The following is a 15761-nucleotide window of genomic DNA, read 5'->3' as shown; positions in this document are numbered from 1 at the left end:
AAAGTCATTCCTAAATTTTCTACACTCAGTTACAATAAATATCTACTTTCAATCATATTAAGTCCAAGACACTTGCTATAAAAATGCCTTAAATAACATTCCAAGCAAAAGTGGTTTCTCAACTACAACAATAATAAAACGAATACGAATTGCTAATATTAACTAAGGCTTAACAATTCTGTTGAGATTAATGCAAATTGGCATTCACACATGAAGGCGTTACAAGCTCTCGACCACAGAGTCCGAATCAAATATGGAAATGTAAATCAATAAAACACGTGCACATTGTTGAGGTTTGCGGGGCCCTATATCTTCATATCTTATTCAGATTCATGTGGAATAATTCAGATTGAAATCATTTGATTTGCTTCCGTGTTGGTTCTGGATCGGATTACAATTTAGATTTTGCATTTACATCAATTTATTCTCACTTTTTGCGTATACGTGATATTTGCAGTTTGCCATTTGATATTATTATGATTGTGTAATTATTATATTTTTTGAATTGAATAGAATATATTAACATTATTAGTTGTTCGTCACAATGTGATTTAAGAACTATTCAATTTGTTTTTTTATTATAATATGACTGATCATAATTAAAAAATATTATTTGAGTTACATTTTAATTTATAATATTTTTGTTATAACTGATTTTTATTTTTACAAAGTATTAATTATTTTCATATTGATATTTGCTGTAAAAAGTTTAATTAATAAATTATTAAATTTTTTATAAATAATTTTATTTTGTTTATAATATTTGAATATTAGTAAAATCTGTATTTTCATTTTTATTTATTTATTTATTATTATTATTATTTTTTTTTTTTTTGTGTAGGTATTTATTACTACTCTATGTGTTTTATTATATTTTTTATTATTATTGTATTTTCATTTGAAAATTATTGTAGCACTACTTTCACTATTATTATTTTCATTTTCTTTTTCTTTTAATTTTATTTATTTATTATTATTATTTTTTTTTTGTATTATTATTTTTATTATTGTTTTATTATTTGCTAGTCAATATTATTATTTTGATTATTATTTTAATTATATACATTTTTATTACTTTTAATTGTGCACTTAATTTTGTTTAATATATTATTTTTGTTTCAAATTTTTCTTCACTTTTAGTCGCCTCACTTCACTGGCTCCTTTAATTTATTAAATCACATTTTTTCAAGCACTTTACCTGAGTTGGACAATTTTGAGCACAATCTGCACTCTTCACTTGGTATTTATTGACAATGGATGTCAAATATTGAACTGAATGATAAGACAAGAAGCTCTCTGCTTCTCTCTCTCTATCTCTCTTTCTCTCGCTCGCTCGCTCGCTCTGTACGCGCCGTACTGCTTCGCTGTCGCACGCTATTCGAACTGAGCTGAAATCTTAAATGGCAAACTTCTAAATATGAAATGGCATGGAAATGAATGCGACAATAACGGCAAGAGGGCGTGCTAGCTAGCCAGTCAAGCAGTCAGTCAGCCAGTTAGTCAAGCGCTCAGTCGACCAGGCCAGCTAATGGCCAGCAGATCGAGACAGGTTTTGGGGGAAGGCGGGCAACCCCTTCGTGTGATTGACAAATCGGCGGCTGTGGCTTGATTTGTCTTCGCGTGACACTATTTAAATGTTTATTTTTATTTGACTTTATTTTTCCATTTAAACTCTTTAAGCATTATTGCAGTTTTATTTGACTTTCCGCCTTTTTCTTTGGTGTGACACCTGCTGGGCGTGGCAAGCTGAGAACTTGGCACCACTTGGCGAACTTTCCACAAGCAGCAGCTGATGCTAACCACAATTTGCGGTTAGCCGAGGGCTGCAGCTGAGCCGCTGAGCAGCTGAGCAGCTGAGCATCTGAGTGCATCCGAAGGCTGAGTTCAAGTCAAGTTTGTCTCGGATTACTCATACGCCCAGTGCGGTTCATTTGGTGCACCGCACGAAGCGCAATTGAACCTGTTTCCAAATCAAGCGTCAGCAACATTTCCACAGCCGACTGTGATGAGCCCGCGAATGCATTCGCGAATGCATGCGAGAGAATCAACTTGATTCACCTGAACTTTAATTCACAAATAATTATTGCTTTTCGATAGGCCACAGTAATTGTTAATTTGAGCCACTCTTCAGCGCTCATGAATTTGTCTTCCATCACACAACCTCACCTGAGTTCAATGAAAAATAAGAAATAGATAAGAAGAACTTCACAATGTCTTTTTTAGATAGTGGAAGATGACAACAAATATTGACACGGATGTTACTGAGAGAAGCTAACGAAGTGAGTTCCAAATGTTCTGAACTTACTTATTCGATAGAAGTAAGATTTGAATACTAAGTTACCAAATTAATAACTTTAAGTCTTCAAACTTGTTCATTATAATAAGAAAAAAGAAAAAAATTGATCAACCTGTTTAATATCTTGCTCGCACAACAAATGCGGGATTAATTCTTTTTATCAATTTTATTTTGTTAAAAGTTTATGTATTTTTTCATCTCTCCTCTTCTTTTCTCTCTCTTTCTCTTTCTCACTCTCTTCTCAATGACTCTCTGTATCTGTATCTGTATCTGTATCTGTATCAGTATCTGTATCTGTATCTGTATCTGTATCTGTATCTGTATCTGTATCTGTATCTGTATCTGTATCTGTATCTGTATCTGTATCTGTATCTGTATCTGTATCTGTATCTGTAACTGTATCTGTATCTGTATCTGTATCTGTATCTGTATCTGTATCTGTATCTGTATCTGTATCTGTATCTGTATCTGTATCTGTATCTGTATCTGTATCTGTATCTGTATCTGTATCTGTATCTGTATCTGTATCTGTATCTGTATCTGTATCTGTATCTGTATCTGTATCTGTATCTGTATCTGTATCTGTATCTGTATCTGTATCTGTATCTGTATCTGTATCTGTATCTGTATCTGTATCTGTATCTGTATCTGTATCTGTATCTGTATCTGTATCTGTATCTGTATCTGTATCTGTATCTGTATCTGTATCTGTATCTGTAATTATTTACTTAATGCATGATCTGATTACATCTAATTCAAATAATTAATCAGATGACATCACAATTTACTAATATATGCAAATTGCCTCTAGAACTCAGCAACAAAAAACTCCCTTTGCTTAAAAAAAATCCATTTAGTTATCAATTTGTTTTGGACCCGTTTTCGTTCGATTTCCATAAATAAATAAACAAAGCTGACGCAGCGCATGCTATGCGAAAGATGAAGAAGAAGAGCGTGAATTCTGCTTTAGACCAACATTTTTGCCTGTTGCCCGTTGCTTTAGGTATTTCCCCAATATTTTTCCAGTGCGTCAGTTCGCCAGCTCGTTTCTCAGTTTGTTGTTTTTTCTCGTCTCGTCTCGTCTCGCTTTTAGGTTTTTTGAATCAGGTATTCTCAGGTGCTTTACATCTCTGGTCGACTAAGCAATGACGATGGGCAGAGTGCCCAGAGCGCTGTAACATCTTGCATGGCTCTTTTGCATAATCCGCTTACGTGTGAGGATGGCCACGGCCAAAAGCCAAACATTGCACAGACTGAGCCACTGGCCAAGCCCATTCAGTTCTTATGGCCAGCTGGCTAAGCGCAATGTACTTTAATGTCAGCTCGCCTCAAGCCTTTCACTTCAGCAACAATTTCGCGAATCGAAACGACTCACACAGCGCCGGCTTCAGTTTCGTTTTTTGTTGCCATAAATCCATGCGAAGGTCGTCTCTATTTTTTGAACACTTTATCTCTCTCGTTTGACAATTGCTGTCTTTATATATATAATATAGCTTATATATAAAATTGTTATTTTATTTTATTTTGTTGTTAACTGGAGCAGCTCTCTTCTTTTATTTAACGCATAATCAGGTTAAGGTTGAGGTTAATGAACGGTCGAATGAAGTTTGTATACTTTGATGTTTATTTCTTTTTTTTTAAAGCCTGTTTCTGGCTGGAGCTGTTGAGATTTTAATGGCATTTGCTTATCGCCTGGCAGGTTGATAAAGATTGTAATATTTCGTTCAAATTTATGTTACAGGAAGAACCTCATAACAATTCCCAACCGAGTTGAGGTTACTCTGAGCCAGCAAACGAAGAAAAAAAAAATAATTTTATATACTTATATATTCTTAAAATATATTTTTGTTAATAAATTATTTGGATAATAAGTGACAAATTTATTAAATATTTTATTTCTGTAAATTAATGAATATATATGAATTTTTTATATAATAGTTAAATACATAATACTCCTTATTTATAATATGATTTATTATTTTAATTTAAAATGTAAATGAACTGCATTAGTCAACTAATTTTATCTCTACATGTAATTTAATTATAATTCGCAAAATATCTCAGCAATCAAAAAAAAAGTAAATTTTGATTGATTGATGTCTATTTCTAGTTGTATTCAATATTCGTTATTCGCTAATTAATTGAAGGCGACGATTAAGCGCACTCATTCTCTATAACGCTCTCTAACACTCCCAGACCAAAGTAGTCAACACTTCGTATTGAATATTGTTTTTATTGCCGTTGGTTTTTTTTTTCATTTTTTTCACTTTAATTTATGATAGAAAGAGTCACTAGAACAACAAATCTTTGTTTGGATTGCATTTGCTATTATTTTGTCATGCAAATCAGTTAAGTTTATGCCACATTAGGCAGCACGAACACCGAAACAGGGCAACCCAACCATCTATCATAATTGCCAGTGAGTCAACGTGCAACAGTCAAATGCAACAGCAATCGAGTAACTCTAAACGGCTGCATGAATATCAATAAATACGTATGTATATTCATTTAGTCTAACACTTCCGAGCAACAATCCATGGAGGTGTTTAATTGAGTGTAAACACTTAATTGATAGTTAATTTTAAACGCAGTTTAAACCAATTTTCTTCATAACTTTAATTGTTTACCGAGGCAGCGAAACCAGTTTCTGTTATATGTTAAATACCATCCACAATTTCAGAGCTTTTGCTATTGAATACACGAACCTTAGTTTGGGACATTGCGAATTCATGTTTGCGTGCCGTGACTGTTAATGTGTGAAATAACATTTCTGTTAAGTTAACAGCATTTGAGTGTGGTAAATATAAATACTTCATATACATATTGAAATCAATTTTTATTAATAAAAATCCGTTAAAAATGTATAATAAATTGCAATAAATATATAATATGTTATGTATAATATCAACAATAATCCATATTCATTCAAAATTGTTTTACCCACAGAACAATTGAGCAAATTATTCGCTTCGATTAATATATTCAGCAATACGCCTATCTCCAATTAGCATAAAACCAATTAGTTACATGAAAATCATGATGTGAAAAATATACATAATTTAAGCAGCTCTTATTAAAAGTCAATTGTTATGAACAATTAATTGAAATGAGCTTAAAGTGAAATCCATATGGATACATTCCAATAATAGCGAGCAAAAGGTAAACAGTATTACAATTGCAGCTCTAGGTATAAATAAAATAAACAAATCGAAACGCTGCAGGCGTTTATGACTGACTGTGTGATATGCTGCTATTCTTTGAAAATAGCTATATTTTTATAATATATATAAGGAAATACATGGAAGAAAATAAAAAATAAATAATGAAAAAATTATGTCAAAGTTTAATAAATTAGAATATAAAATAATAAAAATAAAAGAAAAATTATAATATAAAATTAAACAAAACATATAAATAATAAAAAGGTCGATTAAATTACACAAAAGGGATAAAAAAAAATATTTAAATAATTTTAAACAAATAATATAAATTAAAAAAATAAATAAATTTATATATGAATAGCTATTGCAGTAAATATCGCTTACTGGGTCTCTGAAGTACCCCCCTGAAGTACTTTAAGCATTATGCAAAATTAGTCTCATTTACATATATTATTAATTAAACATATACAGTTTTTCTTTCAATTACAAAATGGAGTAAACAAAAGCATATTCGTTCCATAATTGCTTATCATTAAAAACGAGTTAAAAGCATAAACCAATAAATTAGTTAAATTGAATGAAGCACGAACTGTTGGAGCCAACCAGTTGCTGATTTAATTAATTCAGGTGTGCGGCAGGTGTTAAGACAAATAGAGATGCCTCAGTCGAATTGACTTCCACTCAATTTGCTTGAATGCAAATCAATTTCCATGCCAGCCAAAGTGCATAATCACGCTCGACAATATGCTCGGCTCTGATGAAATTAGGCAGGGCTCAAATTATATTTACATATATGTATGTATATGTATTTTGCATGTAATATATTTATTTTGGTATTTTAACATGTTTTTGCTCAAAATTGAATTGCTGTAAGCTGCTGCTGCATTAATTTAGTTGTTCTCGTTGTTCTCTGATCGATTCTGCATGGAAATTTAATTAAAATAAAGCCTTTGTAATATCTAACGACTTCACATGGCTTTGCCAGAAGCACACACGCAAAATTGCAAACACAAAATTGAAAATACAAAATAATGCAAATGGCGATGCACTGCAATAGGCAGAGTTGCAGCAGCCGCATTACTTGTTTTGGCAATTAGGCTCAATCAATTGTGGTTGAGTGCGTGTAATTACGAATTCCATTAGGCTGAATTGATGCGCGCCAATTCAATAAATAATCAGGTAATATATTTCACGCCTCAACACGTTCAAAAACTTTAAGGCTCAGGCATTCATCAATGTCAGCTGATGGAATATATCGCAGTGCCATCTCTCCCCTCCAAAAAATAGCGCTTTAAGCCACAATTTGCCTTTTCGCGTGCTCGCAAATATTGACAAAAGAAACATGAAATGGCGCCCAGAGGCAACAGGCGTAGAAAAAAGATATATACATATATACATATATATATATATATGAGAAACTGAAAAGTTTAACAAACATTGTGAAAGAGCCGCGAAATATGCGCTCAATGAAAAATTGTTTGTTTCCTGCTGCTGCCCTTTTCCACTCGATTCTCCCATTTTTGTGCTTTAAAAATATATATCTTTTAATTGAATATCATTTATTGAGCACATAATAATGGCCCAGAGAGAGCGTAAAAAATATGCAACAAAATATATGACAGATGATATGATTATATATTGTACAAATAAGTTATATATATGTATACAAACGACTGATTAATTATATCAAATGTTTATATTCGTTGTCACTTTGGCTTATGTTCTGAAATTCAGGATAATGTAAAATTAATTGAAAATGTATTTATATTAAATGTAAAATACATATATATCACCTCCTTATATTTTTTTCCGTTTTTACCAATGCCATCCGATACCATTCATAGTTAATAATGAGCGACAGCAATTAAATATATCTTTGATTAATCTTCTCTTATGACACTTTTCACTCATTTTAATTGATTTATCAAAGACATGAAAATGTATTTATTAATACAATACAAAATAGTAAATACATTTTACAAATTTTTGCTGGTCGCTTATATTTATTATTTATGTTTAAATAAAAATTATTATTCTGTCATCTGGTTCAATATGTATGTATATAATAAGCTTGCTGCACAGGTAGAGCACCTTTTATAGATTCATTACTACTCAATCCTGTAGAGAGAGCGAGCACAAACATAATCTCACTCCCGCTCTTACAAACTCAATTCCAACTGCCTCACACACCCACACGCTGAGCTTGGCTTCATATTGGCGAATAGCTTATGTAGCCTTCTCGTTCCCACCCAATAGCACCCGAGCCTGCGCTCGGACACAGCTCTTTGCGTCTCCCTCTCTCACGCCGCCAGCTAGAGACTACAAGTCAGAAATGAGAAGCACGCAGCTAATCGGATCAGAGTCACACTAATACTACTGCAACAGTAAAAGGCAAACACGAATGACGTATGCAGCCAGCTCGGCTTCACTAAACAACAGCCGAGTCTACGCTCGGCAGCAGATTGTCTACCTCTTTCACACCAATGGAGTCAGAAAGGAGCAGCGCGCAGCAAAGACGCAAACTCACACGGATAATATGTAAAGCTCTCAGCGTTACACTAATACAATTGCAGCAGCAGCAGGCAATCACAAACAGAGAATTTAACAGCAGAAGAGAGAGCCAAACCGAATGAAGGAAAAGTTCACTTTTAAGTGTATGCATATGTATGTATTAAATGTAAATGATAAAACAACAAAGCTCTTCAACAGGTCAGCCACAGTCAAATGTTATTGTAATAGATTTCATTGGAAAAAGATGTATTCTATACTATTTCATGCTAAATTAAATTTATAAAAATCTTTAGTTATTTTCTATGATTTCATATTGGTAAATTTTTATCAGAAATGTATCGATTCTTGTCTTCTAAACTAAGCTTTTACTTCCTGTTAAATATTATTTGAATAATTTTTTTAATAAATTAAAAATATAAATAAATAAAACATGTATTTTTACCTGATTTTAAAAATAAAATCAGAATTTATTTCCTTTATTAAGCTTGGCTTTAATGTTCATTTTGTATATCTTATTTCCACGACAAAGAGCTCAAACTCCATTGATATCCAGATTGGCCAACATATAAATCTTTATGGATTAAGTGGGCTGTCAAGCAGTTCTGTATGCTACACGATATACAGCCGTGTATATTATGTCAAGGGCTTTGCGGCAGCGAATAAAGGAATTTCGAGTGCTTTAAAACTACATTTGGCCAGAGGCGAATCGACTTCCAGACAAAGATGGAGCACGGCTCGCGGAGGGACATCAAAATAGTAGCAGCAAACAAAATGGCGGCGATCAGCGAGGAGTGATTTATGCGACAAGCGAAGTGGCGTGGGGACTCCCCGGGATACGCACAATAGAACGTGTGACTGTCGGAGCGAATATTAAGGTTTAATGAACTCGAATCTTAATAAATAAATTTGTCAATAGAAATGTCGCCAACAGCAGCAGGAGCAGCAGCAACAACAACAACAACAACGAGAGCGACAACAGCTGCGTTAACAACAGCCGGCGATGTGCGGCCATTCAAAGTGCAAACAAAATGCCGACATTGTCATGGGAGTGATGGGAGTAGGATGGGGAGCTAGGGGGTGTGGGGAGAGTTGAGCTGAGGGCTAAGAATTGGCTACCGGCCAGAGCTTAAGACCAGGATTACGACTACCTCAAATATAATGAAATGAAGATGAATTGGGCATGCCCAATTCTATTTGTGGGCGTATTGAATGCCAAACAAATGCCACGAATTTTAATTTGACCAGTCCACCCCATGCTCCCCCCACCTACTCCTCCGCCTTCTACAATGGACAACACATTGCGTTGTCTAATGAGCCCAACAAAAAGCTAATTTGCACTACAATGTGAGTAAATAAAAAGCCTAAAGAAAAAAAAAACCACACACATACACACTGACCGCAAATTAGCTGGAACAGCTTTAAATCGAACAGATTGCTGAACTAATTAGCGTTAATGATGCAACTGAAGGCTGTGAAGTTCAGGCAGGAAACGCATAAATCATTGCTCGAAATAAGGAAAAGCCGTGTAGTTAATGATTATTTAAAGTGTCACTGTAAAAAAAAAATAAATGTAAATATAAATATAAAAAAAAAAAAAATAAATAAATAAAAATATATAAAAAATAAAAATATATAAAAAAATAAAAATAAATAAAAAATAATACTACATAAATAAAAAATGTATACAATAAATAAATTCAAAAAAAAAAAAAAAAAAAAAAAAAAAAAAAAAAAAAAACAAAGTATAAAACATAATAATAAAATAAAAAAAGTATATGGAAAAAAAATATATATATATAAATCTTTTAGTTAAAAATAGTTTTTAATTAAATTTTAATTTAATTAAATTTTTGCTAAAAATGCAACAACAAAAATTAAAAAAAAAAAACCTGTATGGAAACAAAATATATATAACTTAAAGTTTTATTTAAAAAAACTGAATTAATTCTTTGCGCAATGTTGTTTTTTTTATACTTAATCAAATATACATAATTAAATATACCTAATTAAATGTACGTTTTTTTTAAGAATAATAATTTAAAACAAAATTGCAAGCCAACTCCTTCAAAAGATTTTATTTTGAATAGATTGCTATATGCAAAATGTTACTGAGATTTCAACACATCAACTTGTAAAATCCATTAAGTAAATAGAATTTAGTTAAGAACATATTGTTAAAAAATCAAAATATTTTACTTAAAAGGGACAGCGACAAAATACAGTTGCTCCTAGTATATTGCACCCGTAAGCTTTGGCATTGCACTGCTTGAGCATGTCGGATATACGTCGCCTTCTGAAACAGCATAGATTTAGCTGAATTCGGCAGAGCGGGAGCAGCAGAAGCTGCTTCAGCTATTTCCATTTGCTGAACTGCTGCTTCGATATAAATATATATATATATATATATATATATATATATATAAATATATAAATATATATAGATTGAATATGAAAATATAAATTCGTAGTATTATTTGATACATAATATTACGAATTTATAATTAAATATTCAAGCTATATATATTTATATATTTATATCGAAGCAGCAGTTCGGCAAATGGAATGAGCTGCAGCAGCTCCTGCTAAACTTAAATTGAATAAAATAAGTATTTATATTAATATAAATTTAAAAGAAGTATTTATATAACATAATTATTTATTTAAAAAAAATTCTAAATATATTAGTTATTTAAATTACTGTTATTATAACAAAATATTGTGAAATATATATTTATAAATAATTAAAATACCTATTCTTTTTCAACTTCAACTTAAGTTGTTACATTGTCCTTAAAAATGATCTGATAATAAATTATTATGTATGAAATCATTCATAGAAATTGAGGAACGTTTGTCATCTGTTTCATTTTCCTTGGCCTTTCAGCTCTCCAACATTTATAATCTTTCGTCGGCAATTATCCCATGCAATTGCCATTCTGTTGCTCAGCAAGAGAAATCAAACCATTTGCAGTCCCATTTAAGTGTGCTTTAATTTCGCTTTTATGTGATACGCGATCTCAGATATATGTATGTGCTACATATATATATATATATATATATTTTATATATATATATATATATAAACGAACATTGTAGGCGCTTGGCTGGGAGATGGAGCGCATCTTTGGTAAATTTTCCGCTTGATTTTATTGTTTGCTGACCAATTGACTTGCTCCTCCGCGTCGCCGCGTCGCCACTCGCCACTCGGACTGAGGCAATCAACACATCATCCACATGAGAGCGAGGATGAGCCCCCGCGTGTCATTAAATTGGCATTGGAGCTGATTCACATTCCGACATCCTTATTATCCATCGGGCACATCATCAATGACAGCAACAGCAACAGCAACAGCAACATCAGCAGCAGCATTATCGTTTGTTTTGATAGGTTAGCTAACCCTCCCCCCTCTCTCTCTCTCGCTGTCTATCTGCCTGCTTTCAAGACAGCTTGAGCTTGTAGTTGTTGAGGCAGACGTTTCGGTCTATGTTAAAGCAGTTTGTTTTCATTTGATTTTACAGCTTTTGCAAACTTTTTTGCTGTCTGCCCGATTTCGTCGGAGGCCTAATCTGCTGTGTGGCAAATCATGCAAGAGCATTCATCAATTCTGTTATCCTTCCCGGAAGCCGAAATGCCTCTTGGCTTATGCCTAAGGCCTGCGACACGAGCATGTAACTGGATTGTTGGCCCCCGGCACGCTGGCAAACATTTACAGGTGCTCAGTCAAGATGTTACGCAGCTGCCTAAAAATAGCCAATGCAGATTGAAATTGATGGCCCCAGAGCTGGCTCGGCCGGCACTCGAGCTGGTTGCTCGGGCAACGGCCGATGGGCGAAATATTTAAGTTTTGATTAGAGCACAAAGCAGCTTAGAACGTTTAGCCGGGGCTAAGTGGGATGGATCTATTGGCAAGTGGTCTACGAAAAAGTGCTTCAAGTATCAAATTACAAATTCTTCATGCCGGAAAAGACGAACGACGAACCCCACCCAGCACCGCCCCGCCCCTGCCTTCTCCATGCTCAATTGACAATTAAGGACTTTCAGTTCTAGCAATAATTTTAGCTAGATTCATTTAATTTCATTTTATTTCTCTAATAAATAATTTACTCTTAGAATTTTGGCCACAGAAACACATGTTCCAGCCACACCTGCTCCTAATTTTCTCCTGCCACAGTCAACGTTTGGCAGCAGCTATCTATCATATTGTATTTTGGGCCCGCCTCTACCAGCACCCTCCCACCCCCCAGGGACAGCAGAATAAACAAATTCGTTGTAATCATATGTGACGCTTGACTGACTCACATAGATACACACGCACACACGTGCGCTCAGATATGCTTGTGAGATATGAATTTGCATAGGTGGCATATGTGTGGGTGTGCTTATACCCTGTAATTGCTGAGAGGCGAGGGAAGTCTGATGCGGAGTTGAGTTAAGATAGGGGAAAAGTAAGAAAGTTGTTGAATCGCTAGAGATTTCAGTGGATGATGATGATTTCTTAATTATCCTTAAGAATGTGGTTTGGTTTGTGTGTGAAGCAGTTATTTATAAAAGTTCTACGAGTATCAAAATTGTGAATACAAATGAATAGTTCCAGTTAAGCAGCTCTCAAAAGGTATGCCTACTAAAAATCGGGATTTACTTTATAATAGATTCAAAGAGAAATATTGTATTGTATTTTATTATATTAATGTAGATTTTAATGTAACATATATGTATATAAAATATATTACATACATTACTTATGTAAAATAAATGTATCATTTATAGTATGAAAAATATTAATATATATTCTATATTAAATCATTAAATATATTAAATATATTATTTATATAAAATAAATGTATCATATATAGTATGAAAAATATAAATATATATTCTATATATGAATATATATTAAATCATTAAATATATTAAATATATTATTTATATAAAATAAATGTATCATATATATTATGAAAAATATAAATATATATTATATAGATAAATATATATTAAAATATTAAATATATTATTTATTTAAAATAAATGTATCATATATATTATGAATATTATAAAAAAAATATATTAATTAAAAATAATATATAAATATTGAATTATATTATAAAATTTAATATAATATATATATTATAAATTCTAAATATTATTATAAATTTTATACTAAAATAGTATATAAATTAAATACAATATAATATATACATATAAAATTATATTACAAGATTTAAGACTTGCTTCTTATGATATGCTGTAAAAGAAACCCACATAAAATGTAATATTCATAGTATGGAACTATAATAAGATATCGAACGGAATGCAGGGTATTTATAGGCCCGCTCAATCCCATAAAATTGCCATTTGTTGTGGCTGTGTCCACTTCAGGGCTTCGTAGAGCTCGGCAAGCGTGTGGGCTGTGTGTGATTTCTTTTGTGATTGTCGAAAACATTGACAGACAATATCCGATGAGCTGAGGCTCGGTCATTCAGCTGTGCTGCATTTCGTCAACATGATTTGATATCGGGTTTCAGCTCAGCAAACAGCTCCAACCGCATTTCAATTGCCAATGCATATTGATGAATTTGCTGGCTAATATTTATCAAATATTCCGAATTTAATTTCCCTCTAATTGTGATTGCTAATGGCAAGGTTTAATTATGCTCCAAGACTCGCCCGGCTGGAGCATTCATTGCTTTATATTGCATTGCATATTCAATCAGTTTCCCATTCACCAGAGAGCGCCAGAGACGCAAAAGCATAAAATGTCAAAGAAAGCAAAGCCCCTTGGCAACATTCTGCTCTGTTTCAAATACTACGAGGCGGGAATTTCGAATAAGCGGGAAGGAAATAGTTGGAATGGGCGCTGACCGACTGCCCAGTGCTCGTTTATGCTCGAAAATCTGCTTTATTATTAGATTAAAATATATTTAGACTTTGGCTCGACCTTGGCGAGTTCCTAAGAATGTGTTTTACACTGGTTTGAGTAAGTGAGAAAATCTGCGGATTTATAGGAAATTTTTTGCTGCGAATCAGTATTAATTTATGCAAAGCTTTACCTACATATATGCATATCAAATATTATTGACGAGTAAATATGTATTCAATTCAATTCAATATATGCTTTATTTCCAGATTATTACATGTTGCTTAAAGCTAGCTCATTTTTATTTATACACAGTTTAGACTTATTTAATGTCTGTGCAGCTGAGATATAGTAAATATGAATCAAAGTTTAATTATATAAAAATATATATGAAATTAATAAATTGATATTGTAAATAAAATTTGTATACCATGAACAATAAAAATGTTTCATATACCTAATTGTAAGAAATGAAATTAAATACAAAATATAAATTCTTGGTATAAATTATAAGAACAATAGTATAAATTCAATATAGTAGAAATTATAATAAAAATAGTATAAATTCAATATAATAAAATATATCGATTCATGAAATTAATATTTGAAACTCTATCAATTCATCGGATATTGTGAATGAGTCTTAAGCATCTTCTTTTTTTCTTCTTCAAGTATCGAGCATATATGATATTCGTTAGTCCCTCTGAGCAGCTTCTCTGATGGCTACTGGGGCTAGAAGAAGACCAACTGCGGCCTCACTTCTGTTCAATTTCGCATGTGGAGCATTAATATCTGACTCTCTTCATAATTCTCTTCATCAAATTTGAATTTCATTCCATATATATGTACTGCCAGAGCCAAGCCAATATACTCTTCTCAATTTGCTATCTCAAGTCTCAAGATGACAAAGAGCTAACAAACTATTACAAATTATTCAAGCGTGAGCTCAAAGAAAGAAAGAGAATGCAGAAGTACTTGAAATTGAAATGACATAAATAAAAATATTTGGAAATATGTAATATTACTAAATTTAGGTGATTACCTTTAAAGATTCCCAATTTAGTGTTCTTAAAGTGTCACTCAAATATACATATATGTACATACATATGTACATCAAGCTGTGTGTATTAAGATATTATTTTAATTATATGTATGTATATTTATAAAGTTTGCTTTTTTTGGTCATTTGTGTTGATAAAATCAACAGAAATCGCAACAAAAAAGACTTTCAACAATAAAGTGACAAGCCACAAAGTAAGTGTCGCACACACACACACACGAACACAGACACACAGACACACGCGCGAGCACACATAGACCGACCGGCCGACTTAAACATACGCACACAAAGCAATTTGAGTCCTAATGAGCAGCGCGCGGCTTGGAGACAAGGTCAACCAAGCAACCAACCGACCGACCCAACACCCTCCCCTTGCCAATCCACCCTTCTCCCTGTGCCCTGCCCCCCCTTCGCTCTGGCGTTCATCCTCTATGCACTGCGCGTCGCTTGCTGTTGATAAAAATGATAAGCCCAAGCAAATGGCCGTCGCTTGGCAGGGGAACTCTGTGCTCCTCTAGGGCACTTTTAGTCCACTGTTATACGAGTGCGCTGTATAACAGTTGCTTTCCCCACTCAAGTGTGTGTAGGGCTAACATTTAAGGCGTGTGGTTTTATTTATTATTAACATTTTTCCATATAAATAAATAAATAAATAAATAAATAAATAAATAAATAAATAAATAAATGAATAATTAATAATAATTAATAAATAAATAAATAAATTTTATTGTATAAAATATTAATAAAAATATATATTTAAATATTATAGCAGAAAAATTTTATTAATTAATTATTAATTTTAATAATGATAAAAAAAAACCAAAAAATATTAACAATTTTAATATAAAATTATTGAATTATTTATTTAATTAAGATAT

General features: G+C 32.4%; 1 protein-coding gene across 2 annotated transcripts in view; it reads right to left on the bottom strand.

Moving 5' to 3' along the window:
* LOC108658214 (UNC93-like protein) overlaps positions 1–1457 on the bottom strand; it is a 198820-nt gene extending 197363 nt beyond the window's left edge. The window contains exon 1 of one of the 2 annotated variants that reach the window (XM_089261906.1): positions 1199–1457. The gene's annotated coding sequence lies outside the window, so the exon portion shown is untranslated. The remainder of the gene's footprint in view (positions 1–1198) is intronic. The other variant, XM_089261905.1, reaches the window with a different exon arrangement.
* Positions 1458–15761: the final 14304 nt, after the last annotated feature.

Source organism: Drosophila navojoa, chromosome 5 (genome assembly GCF_054131105.1).
Source record: "Drosophila navojoa isolate 15081-1374.11 chromosome 5, UAZ_NAV_1.0, whole genome shotgun sequence".
Lineage (NCBI taxonomy): Eukaryota > Metazoa > Arthropoda > Insecta > Diptera > Drosophilidae > Drosophila > Drosophila navojoa.
This window is presented reverse-complemented; position numbering and strand designations above follow the sequence as displayed.